Source organism: Camellia sinensis, chromosome 13 (assembly GCF_055761805.1).
Source record: "Camellia sinensis isolate YWXY chromosome 13, ASM5576180v1, whole genome shotgun sequence".
NCBI classification, from domain to species: Eukaryota; Viridiplantae; Streptophyta; class Magnoliopsida; order Ericales; family Theaceae; genus Camellia; species Camellia sinensis.
The window spans coordinates 140,710,280-140,721,391 of NC_138973.1; the positions used below are offsets into that span (position 1 = coordinate 140,710,280).

At 34.5% G+C, this 11,112-nt stretch overlaps 1 pseudogene across 1 annotated transcript; it reads right to left on the minus strand.

Moving 5' to 3' along the window:
- Positions 1 to 493: 493 nt before the first annotated feature.
- Positions 494 to 8,699, minus strand: LOC114322865 (isocitrate dehydrogenase [NADP]-like; annotated as a pseudogene). The gene is made up of 15 exons (XR_014349713.1): positions 8,502 to 8,699; positions 5,953 to 5,996; positions 5,731 to 5,844; positions 5,515 to 5,548; positions 5,304 to 5,381; positions 5,150 to 5,201; positions 4,938 to 5,062; positions 4,719 to 4,810; positions 4,493 to 4,596; positions 1,794 to 1,861; positions 1,604 to 1,719; positions 1,372 to 1,406; positions 1,138 to 1,280; positions 889 to 1,011; positions 494 to 803 (listed from the first exon to the last, which is right to left on the minus strand). The product of XR_014349713.1 is annotated as an isocitrate dehydrogenase [NADP]-like (transcript).
- Positions 8,700 to 11,112: the final 2,413 nt, after the last annotated feature.

Below are 11,112 nucleotides of genomic sequence, written 5' to 3' on the forward strand. Positions count from 1 at the left end.
CAAACCACTATAAATCATTGTTTCCACCTTTTTTACATGCACTTTATTTTACAAAATTTATGAGATGAACACTTGTTAATTGATTAATGTTGAATCAATGATTATTTAAATGTGATCAATTAGAAAAGTCACAAGAAAAGACTAGTTTGATTGTAAACCTTAGTGAGTATTTCAGGAGTTAAAAGTGCTTCCATGATCGCACTATAGTAAAAACCACATCCATCAAAACAATGCTTTTACAACTACTTGACACTATAATTGACATTAACAAGGCTATTAATTCAACGACTAACAAAGTGGTAAATGACGAATGACTGCATCAATGACCTCGATTCCCCATGTTTAATAAGTACACCCAGTTGAAAGAACAACCCATCTTTCACCTTTCTCACTTGCCTCTTTGTTTTGCACTACTAGCAGAGCATATGTAGCAAACATGGTAATAGCAACATGGTAACATAGAAAATATCCCTCATACAAGGCAACAAAATGGTAACAGTGAAAATATCCAATAATCACGGTTAACAGAAATTTAGTCAAGACAGTGCAAAGAAAGCATTTACCCTTTCACTCTATTTCATAGCTAAAAAGATGCCAAAGATTTTATTGACAATTAAACATAAAATCAGATAGCATTATTGCTGTGCACTGAATGAAAAGGCAGCCTAAACATTATTGCCATGCACAAACAAAGTCAGCAGGTGGTAGTTTACAACTTCGCTTTGTAGGACAATCTCGCTCTCAAATCCGCAGCCACAGCATCAATGAACTCTTCAGTGTTCAAATAATGTGCACTAGTAACCCTGCATGAAACACAGCCAATTACAATATACATAATTCAGATAAAAAGCGAACACATGGACAAAACACCTTTTTGACACTACTTACTGGGGTCCATGGATTAGAAGTGCAAGATCCTTTGTCATTTTTCCCGATTCAACACTTGCAACACAGGCTGCTTCCAATTTTTTAGTAAAATCCAACAGTCTAGCATTGTCGTCTAAACTTGCCCTATTAAGATCAACATGGCTTATTTCAATCCAAGGTTGCAAGGCAAACTAAATTTAAAGTCTAGGAGGATCTAGAATAGCATAAACCAGCAGTAGCACTTAAAACCAAGCAATAACAATCTCACACCTGTGCGCAAGTCCTCTTGACCAAGCAAAAATAGATGCTATGCTATTTGTGCTAGTTTCACCTCCTTTCTGATGAACCCTATAATGGCGGGTGACTGTGCCATGGGCTGCCTCAGCTTCAATGGTCTTTCCATCTGGGCACACCTGGAGCCCATCCATATCCTCAAACACTCAATGAGGAAGCACATAAAAGAATGCATTTGAAGAGAAACATAAAAATTGACAGCAGATATACCAGCACTGATGTCATCAAACCAAGAGAACCAAAACCTGTGACAATGGGAAACAAAAGTCTGAGGGAAATTCGGTAATCTGAACTTTGATGAGAATAAATAATCTGATCTATGACATTGCCTCAGCTATGATGTTCCCAGAACAGAAAATTAAACATTCAATTCCACAAGCAGCATCAATATTCACAAATAACAAGAGCTTACTTGATAATCATTACCACAAAATTAACTAACCTTGTGCTAAAAAATCACTCTGAACATCTCCATCATAATTCTTACATGCCCACACATAACCTCCTTCACTCTTAAGAGCATAAGCAACCATGTCATCAATAAGACGATGTTCATACCTACCATCGCTAAGTCTTTCAGAAACAACTTCAATTGTAAAAACCAGCCAACAACATGCAGGATAATAGCTCACCATATCCCTGCAGCCTCAAACTTGGATTTCCATGACTCTTATAAACTTCTTGAAAAATGTCCTTGAATCTTTAGGAAAAAAAGAAAGAGAAAACAAGCTAACAACAAGAACAAAGAACTTACAATTTCCAACAGGTAAAAAGGAAAAAGATATTGATAAATTACACTGACATAAGCTTCTCCTTGAGTTTTCAAAACTACACCACCACCCCTTTTGGCTATGTTGTCAGTAACAGATTACCTCAATTACAGACTTCAGCATACTAAAAGTTCAAAATTCCGCTTTGCCTTATACAAGTTGTAGAAATATTATATTTCATAAATGCTAAATGCCCTTCTATGGAAATTTTGAATATGCCCTTGCTCATTTCAAGTTCTTCTAGAAATGTGGATGGCCCGTTAGCCCGCCCGGCCCAGCCCTATTTTTTTTAGGCTTGGAAAAGTTGTTTTAGCCCATAGGACCGGGTTGGACCAATATTTCCGGCCTTGGAATTTATATTTTCAACCTAGTCCGACCCGGCCCGCTATTAAATTAATTAATTAATTATATATACTCCCTCCATCCCAAAATAATAGTCCTTTTTGGGGAATCCAACTTTTTTGGTAGTACAATTATTGCACTTTAAAAATATTAATTTTTCAAAATTACCCTTTGATTTGATAGTATATTTTTTAAGAAATATCAATTGTTATAATTGTACATATTATTTTAGTCCTTGATTTTTTAAAAGGATATTTTTGGACAATGAAAAATGAAATAAGGGACTAATATTTTGGAACGGATGGAGTATTAAAATATATATTTTTTGTTAAGATCTAGACTTTATCTTTATTGATTTCATTGAAATTCATATTTGTGGTGATGTATGATTGAATTTATTTAAGAAATCTTTCAATTTATACACAATTTTTTAATTTATAATGATATCAATATATTTATTTAATAAATATAATGTGTGATTGAATTTAATTATGAAATGTTTAATTTTTATTTTTATTTTTTTAACATATACTCCGATTGGTGGACTTGGGGTTTATAATTATTTTTTGAGTCGGACCAGGCTGGGCTTGGGCAAATGTAGAAGCCCGATGTTAGGGGCAAACCGGGCTTAAGCAGACACAAAATCTCTTATTATGTAATGCTGCCCCGGCCCGATGAATGCCCACTCCTTCCATACCCATGGAAGGGTTATGTCCAATTCCGTAATCGATTTCTATGATCCTAAACTTTTTCTACTAATTTGGTTATAAAATAACACATTGTTGGTACATGGATCCAACCACACAAGTCACCACCACATTATTGCTTCATCACCCTTTGACTTCTCAAGCAAGTCTCTAGCACAATGTTTACACATCCTAAGGAGACATGTGGCCCAATTGAGTGCCATCACCTAGACAGACCAGGTCTACACACTATCTCCAAAGACTTCAAACTACCCGTGTGCCCAAAACCTCAGAGCTCGGTTCACTTGGCTTGCTAGTAGCCCCAGAGACCAGGCTTCAATTCCCAAGACTAAGGCTTGGTTTGGCATCTACTATATAATCCATCTTTTTATCTTTTTATCTTTTTTCCATCACATCACCTCTCTACTTTTCTGCACATCTTTTCGTAAAAAGACAAAAAGTGCACTTTTTTAGGACACCCCAAACCAACCCTAAAGCTCTTTGCCACGTTACCTAGGTTGGGAGTAAGGCCTACCTCGCTCAAGACCACCAGAGGACTTGCATAGAGTTCAAGGGTTTGTCCGAGCACTCATCTCAAACCAATCTTAGAGAGAAAATGGGCTTTGTCCTAGACATGTGATACCTCAATGGTTGTATCATACCATTGGAGATGGAGATGAAGATGGAGATGGAGATGGATCACACCTAACACAACAGATGGAGATGTATCACAACTAACACCAGTTTGAACATTATACGACCCTATCTGAATTGGCTCGCTACTCTTTTCAACCCTCGTTGGATGTTATATTTGGGTTAGCAAAACATTGGACATCAACAATTTAGGCCTTGTTTGGTTTGCTTTTCAGAAAAAAATTTAGGAAAAATTCTCTATACACAAATTTTCAAAAGTAATCAAACCAAACAAATTTTTCCAAAAAAAAATCTCAAAATTTTGTTTGGTTACCTACTTTCCAAAATCACACTCTCTCCCATACACATCAAATCAATCACTTTTTTTAAAACTCTCTCCCCAAAAACAATTTTCCAAAATCATTCTGAAAAAAGACAAACCAAACAAGTTTTCGTACTTTTTATCTCCAAAACTACTCTACAAACACAAACCAAACACATCCTTAAATTTTCTTTCTTTCTTTTTCTTTTTCTTTTTTTTTTCTTTTTTTTTTCTTTGGCTCGAAATGGAGATGGGTTAGGTGATGGAAGTTTTTTCCAATTGGGTCTAAGTGGTTAGTTGAGGGAGGGAAAGAAGATGATATGCAATAAAAATAAAATTAACATATGTGGTCTGCCAAAGTGGTAAAAGACTAAACTCTGTTAACAGTATTTATATGACAACACTAACAAAAGAGGTATTTGTAATTTCAAAAACCAGAGGCAAGGTCAATGTAATTTACACAAAAGATAAACATAGCCCAAACTCCCATAATCCCTTGTACAACAACAAATGTGACCAATATTAACCAATGGCTTCATTCACTAAAAAGAATAGTAGCATCCATAATGCATGCATACCTTCCATCATAATTCTTAAGAATAGTATTTTTTGTGCTAAGATAAAGTGGCCACCGTTTTTGGTAAGCAGTGTTCATTGAAGCCTCAGCAAAAGCACGAATGGACTGCACTCCAGTTCAAAATAATAAATAATTAATGGCTAATATTGCCTAGTTGATCCCTAGTTGGATATCAGGTAGTTATATGTATGTATGTATGTATACCAGGGCACAAGTCAAATTCATACCTCGTCAGAGTTATACATTGAGAGAGCTACTCCTCCAGCACCAGTGAAATTAAAGACCTCCAACTCGGTTTTCTCTCCTTGTCCATCTGATACTGCAGATATTGTCAGAAGCCCTTCTAACAATCAATTCTTGATAAGATCTTAAAGCGTTAAACAATCATTAAGAAGCAGTTTTCAAAGAAATCCTCATAAAGCTCTAAAGTGGATACAAAATAATACCAAACACCATTTTAAGTTTTCCAGCTCCTTCAATAACTGCATCAGTAGCTCGATACTGATCACCAAAAGCATGCCTCCCAATGCATATTGGCTTGGTCCAACCTGACAAGATTGGCAACTGTATGCTCAATTTTATTTAAAAAACGACAACAATAAAAATAAATGCCCACGTGATGGAGAGAAGGAGGTGGGGAATGGATAAAACCTGGGACAAGCCTAGCCGGGGGATGTTTCGGCAAATAATTGGTTCTCTAAAAACCGTGCCTGTACCAAGTGGAGATCACATTGTCCCATTACAAACAAATTAAAAGTTGTGGGTCAGAAAAAGGAAAAAAAGAAAGAAACCTTAGGGAAAAACTCATTAACCATTTAAAATGTTTCTAATGGTCCCATTTGGACTCTTCCACATATGTTTCAAGTTAAACTCCTTAACACGAGCTTCATCTGTAGATCATCAAAGTCAATGTTAAAAATACTTTGTCAACAACATAACTATACCCACTTTGAAAGTGAGCCAAGTACTTTGAGGGGATGAGTAAAAGACAAATGCATAGCTAACTAATCGAAGAATTTATACCTGGAGTTATAGTCGCACACTTAATTGCTACATTAATTATTCCTACAGTAAACCCCACCCCCACCCCCAACCCCAACCCCAAAAAATAAGTAAGTAAATAAATAAACAATAAAAGAAGGCGTCAGATGCAAAAGTAAATAAATAATGCATGCTTAAGAATAGCTTCAGTAACACTACAAGCAAATCAAAATAACCCCGAAGATAAAATGACTACACATACTTAAGAGTAGCTTCAGCACTCTCAGCTGTAACTTTATCATTGGTAACATCACGATAAGGGAGACCAAGGTCAAAGTACTTTATATCTAACTCCAGAAACGGGAAAATAAGCTGTGGGTTTAAAAATGAAGAAAATATCATAAGCATTTAAGGAAAATGAAACGACAGTCAAAAGGAAAAGAACATCACATCATTTTGAAATAAATGAAACATAATTACCTTATCCTTGATTGATTTCCAGAAAACTCGAGTCATCTCATCTCCTACATCACGTGCATCAATGAAATAAGAAAGAAAGGTGCACACACTAACATCATGTGTATATCTGCATTTGTGCATGTTCATGTGCTTGTGTCTGAGTATGCATGTGATAGGGAAAGGGAACATAATGCGTGCTTGGTAAAAATTAAAGCTCCGTAAATGTTAAAGCATTACGCATATATGTCAAAAGAAAATCCAGCCACTTTTACCTAATTCTTTTCTGTAAAAATATTTTAATCTTAACATTTCATTTTGCTCTTGAGAGGTGACATTGCTGTAGAGAGGGTAATATTTCCCAGTTCACCGCCACATATAATATTGCATAAATAATAATTTCCTAATAGATGAGATAATCACCTAAAATTTTGAAGTATGCTGACTCCAAATATTATGTAGAAGAACAGGTCCTAATACAAATCACCTTGTAGTAATCTTATTTGACAATCATTTCCTTTTTCATTTTCACAAATTTTATTGGAATCCTTATGCTTGGTCAAAGGACCCAATTTTTATGGCGAAACAAAGATGTTACCAATTGAAACCAATTTATAAGGAGGTCAAGAGTGGAGTTCTCTATAATATACTTTAGGTGTGTATGAACAAAAAGAAGAAATGAATTCTTTAATATACAAAATTTCCCATCATAAAGATAAGAAGGTAGTCATTGACTCATTCCTCTCTCATTTCACATGTATATGGCGACAGTTATCTATTTTCTTAGTGGGCCTATGATGTCCATGAACTAAGGTTTGCTTTCATTGTATGGGCAATACTGAGATCCTATGAATGTAAGATAAAGCTATGTTCACAATAAGGAGGGAGTAATTTCTTGTCCGATTTCTCTACTTTTGAAGATGTGGAAGAGAACATTCCCTTGGTAAAATTTTCTAATGGTATAACAGAAAGTCATTCCTCACCAAATTTTCTTTCTTCACTGATTTGCTTAGTGACAGATTAATTTTTATTTTTTATGCTACTGTACATCACTCCTGAAAATGGTCCTTGTTGGGCCTTTGCAGTTGCAGTAAAATTTTAAGTTAGTCATGCGTTTTGTTCAAAAAAAGGATTCTGTTCTGTCATTACATTTAGGGTGAATGGCGAATTTTTTATCAATAAGATCACATGCCTCCTCTTCTTATAAAAATTGATGACCTCTCAACCAATGGCCTTAAATCATAATTATTTTATTGGAATAAGACATAACTAAAACAAAAGGCTACCAGAATCTGGCAAATTATATGTTCTTATCATATAATATATGAAGGGGTAAAATATAAATGGAGCGCATCCAAGCCTTAGGCCGGTCCAAATCATTAAATCCAAACCCAAATGGCCACCCGATATGGGCCAGATACCCATATGGGCCAAGCCATTGAGCCCATCTCCATACGGATCATCTTCCCAAGTCCTCAAGCACTTGGGCCAAGCACATTGAGATAAGGCCAGCCCAAGCACGGTACTGAGCTAGGCCGAACCCATCAGCAGAATCGAAGTGGGCCGAACCCACATAAGGTCATCCAAATAGGCCAGGCCATCTCTACGAGCAATCTCATGAAAGGCCGAGCCGAGGTATGATCAAAACCAAGCTAAGGAACTCTTGAGCAGGCATGGAAGCTGTGAATGCAAGTATGTACAAAATGCCACCTCAGCTGGTCCCCCTTCCTAGAATCACGGAAACAGTTGCAGAGGGAATGTGATTTGTTATATACATAGTTATAATGAGCAAATGACTCCATGGTTAACCAACTTGTGGTTCTCCACCATCTTGAACAATGATAAAGAGAGGCTTGAGGCATCTAAGTTCTATGAATCTCACCTTGGGGAACAAGCTAAGTCTTCTATTCTATATAAATAACACTCTCATCACATTGAAGGTAACTTAATTTCATCTAATCACACACATAGAACACACTTTCTCTTCTTTCTCTACACCTAGAAAGAGAACTTCATCTTCTCCCATCACTCATTCTCACACCAGGGGTTTTCAGGCCAAACCCGGCCCGGCAGCTCTAACGGTGCCTCTGTTTTGCAGGCCCTTAGTTTCCTGTATAGTTCAATTCAGTCACAAAGCTTCGACCCACTTCATCTAGTGTGGGATTCGGTCCGCACAATATATAATAGTAATCTACTCGGGTCCCTAACCGAACTAAACAAAAAGGAATAAATTATGCTCTTTCGATTAATATGATCTCCTTATCCTTTCCCTCCCCAATCCAAGATCCAAAGGAATTTTTATTTTTACTTCGATAAGGATATGAAGGAGAGAAGGCGGCGATCAAAGTCTAACTAGTACTTCATCAGTAACAACTAATCAAAACCCTATGCTATTATTACCCATGCCTGAAACATTTGAACAGAAGATACGGACAAATTATATAAATAAATAAAAAAAAAAACAAAACAAAAACACAACAAAAAGAATTACTATATTATTATAGATTAGATTACATCAAACATGGGGGCAAATGCGAAGAAGAAGAGATGAATCCAAGTCTGTTCAAACTTACCGTCCATTTCAACAATGGGATTGGTGACCTTTATTTTCTGAAAATCCATCTTTCTGCGATGACTCTCTTCCGACTTCATAAAACGAACCAGGGCAATAAGATTCTTGAAGGCGAAGAGAGGAAAAAGACAGTGAATAAAATATATCGGGCCATTTGCTACTACTAGTTGTATAGTCGTCTGGGAGGCGATGATTTCTGTGGAGTGTGGTCCTATTTATACAATATTTTTAATTGTTGATTTGGGATGTGTTATATAAGTATATGTTTTGATTTTTTGATTAAAAAAATTGAGAAAAATGTATGTTTGGGGGTAATTTTTGACTTTTCATGAAAAAAAAAAATGTGTAATAAAATATTATAGTAAAATCAAAATGACTATTTCACCCTTTTGACTTTTTTGAATAGTTGAATTTAAAGGGTAAAATAATAATTTTGCCCTAGTGACTTTTCTCACAAGCTACCCTTTAATAGTATAAGATTTTAAATTTTTTAATAATTTTTTGACTTTTTAACTTTTTTTTTGTTTATCCCAAACAATTCTTTAAAGTTTCTAGTGTATTTTTCATTTTTTATTTTATTTTTTGGGTTATGTTATATTTTTTATTTTTTATAAAAAATTAAAAAATATATTTATTTAGATCATTTTAAACATACGATAATTATGACAATTTATTAGTATTCTAATTTAAAAAAGAATCATTATAAGTTTGGAAAAATTAGTCTAAGGTCTTTTTCTTATTTTTAGTAATGGAATAAATTCACAATATTATTTGTTGATATCTAAGGTTCCTAAATCCACACTCATATATCAGATCAGAGAAATTTGACTCTCTCTCTCTCTCTCTCTCTCTTATCTTCGTTCTATCCAAACCAAGCCCTCTCTCTTTATGCACATTCCGATCTTCACCTTTACATCTGTCTCTACCACACCGTCATCAGAATGTTGTGATCTAAGTTGAACCACCACGATCTGAGCTTCGAAGGTTCGTGAATATTGCACTTTTTACTACTCCACCGATGAGTCAGTTCGAAGTGACTCCGAACTCCAGTCGTAGTGGACAGAGCTCCGGAATAAGAGCCATGGTGACAAGAAAGACGAGCCATGGTGGCCAAAGATGCAGACACGAGATAACGTCATCAAAACATGCACCATTGTTATATGGGTGGCTTCTACGCAGTAGTTTTGTAAGCTTCCTTGACTACACTAAGGACAATTATAGTCTTTGGAGTTTCAGAAGGAAAAATAATCAAGTGTCTTCAATTAAATTCCATATGTCTTCATTGTAATAAATATGCTATAAATGAGTTACACACAATTCACATCTTTTCAAATTGTGAATGTTGCTTTCAGTTCATGGATTCGTATCCTCAAAATAATTTTGTTATATTCTTTTCCAAATTTGAACAAATGATCATATTTCATCAAAGAAAATACTTGATTTTGATTATGCACAAGCTTGTTTTGAAAATATGCAATATATGCACAAAGCTGGAGACATAGATTTAGCAAAGAAGGTGTTTGATGAAATGCCAATGAAAGAATGTCTAAAGTCCCTCAAATCAATCTGGAGAAATTTCAATCAAAACCAAAGAATTTCTTTGGACCAAACCAAAGAAAATTCAGTCCAAACTAAAGAATTTCTCTGGATCAAAGTCCAAACCAGAGAATTTCTCTGGACTAACCCAGAAAAAATTCAGTACAAACTAGGGAATTTATCTAGACCAACCCAATTTTCTCTGAAGCAAAGCACTAATCCTCATTGTTATCCAGAGAAATTTAGAATTTTCTCTGTGATATGTCCAGAGAAATTTGAAATTTCTCTGGACCAACCCAATTTTCTTGGAAGCAGAGCACTAGTGCTCATTGTTGTCAAGAGAAATTTGGAATTTTCTCGGTGATATGTCTAGAGAAATTTGAAATTTTCTCTATGATTTGTCAATCGAATTTTCTCTAGATTGATGTCGAGGACCTTAGACATTATGAAAATATTAAATGTCCTTTATACTACAAAATATTAATACCAAGGATCTTAAAAAAAAATCTCCCTTATGTGATAGAAAATTAATTACTTTTAGAAAGTAATCAAATACATTAAATGTATCGTATTAAATAATATCTTTTGTGTTTTTACTAACACAGAAATAGTGCACAGACAAAGCACAAAAGTCGTACAAGTAAGATCCACCCTTTGTGCATCATCTGTGAGTAATTTCATGTACCATTAATATGCACTCAACTTTTCTCATATTTTTTTTTAATGGGATTATAATACTCTTTTATATAGTTCTCTTTATTTTATTTTATTTTATTATTATTTTTTTATCCGTTCACTTCTCAACCACCGAATTATTTAAGCACATAAATACTCAATTATCATACGCCTTATTAGGCCTTGCCCTTTATTTTGTATTTTTATTTAGGATGAGTTACATTAATTTTTAAAATATATATAATAAATTCTATAACTTTACATAATTATATTGACTTCTCTTAAAATTTAAATTTATATAACATTTAATCCCCTTTTAATCAATAATTTGTTAATTATATGAATAAAAAATAAAAATTTTATTTATATATCTTTTTTTATATATTTTTTAGGAAAATAAA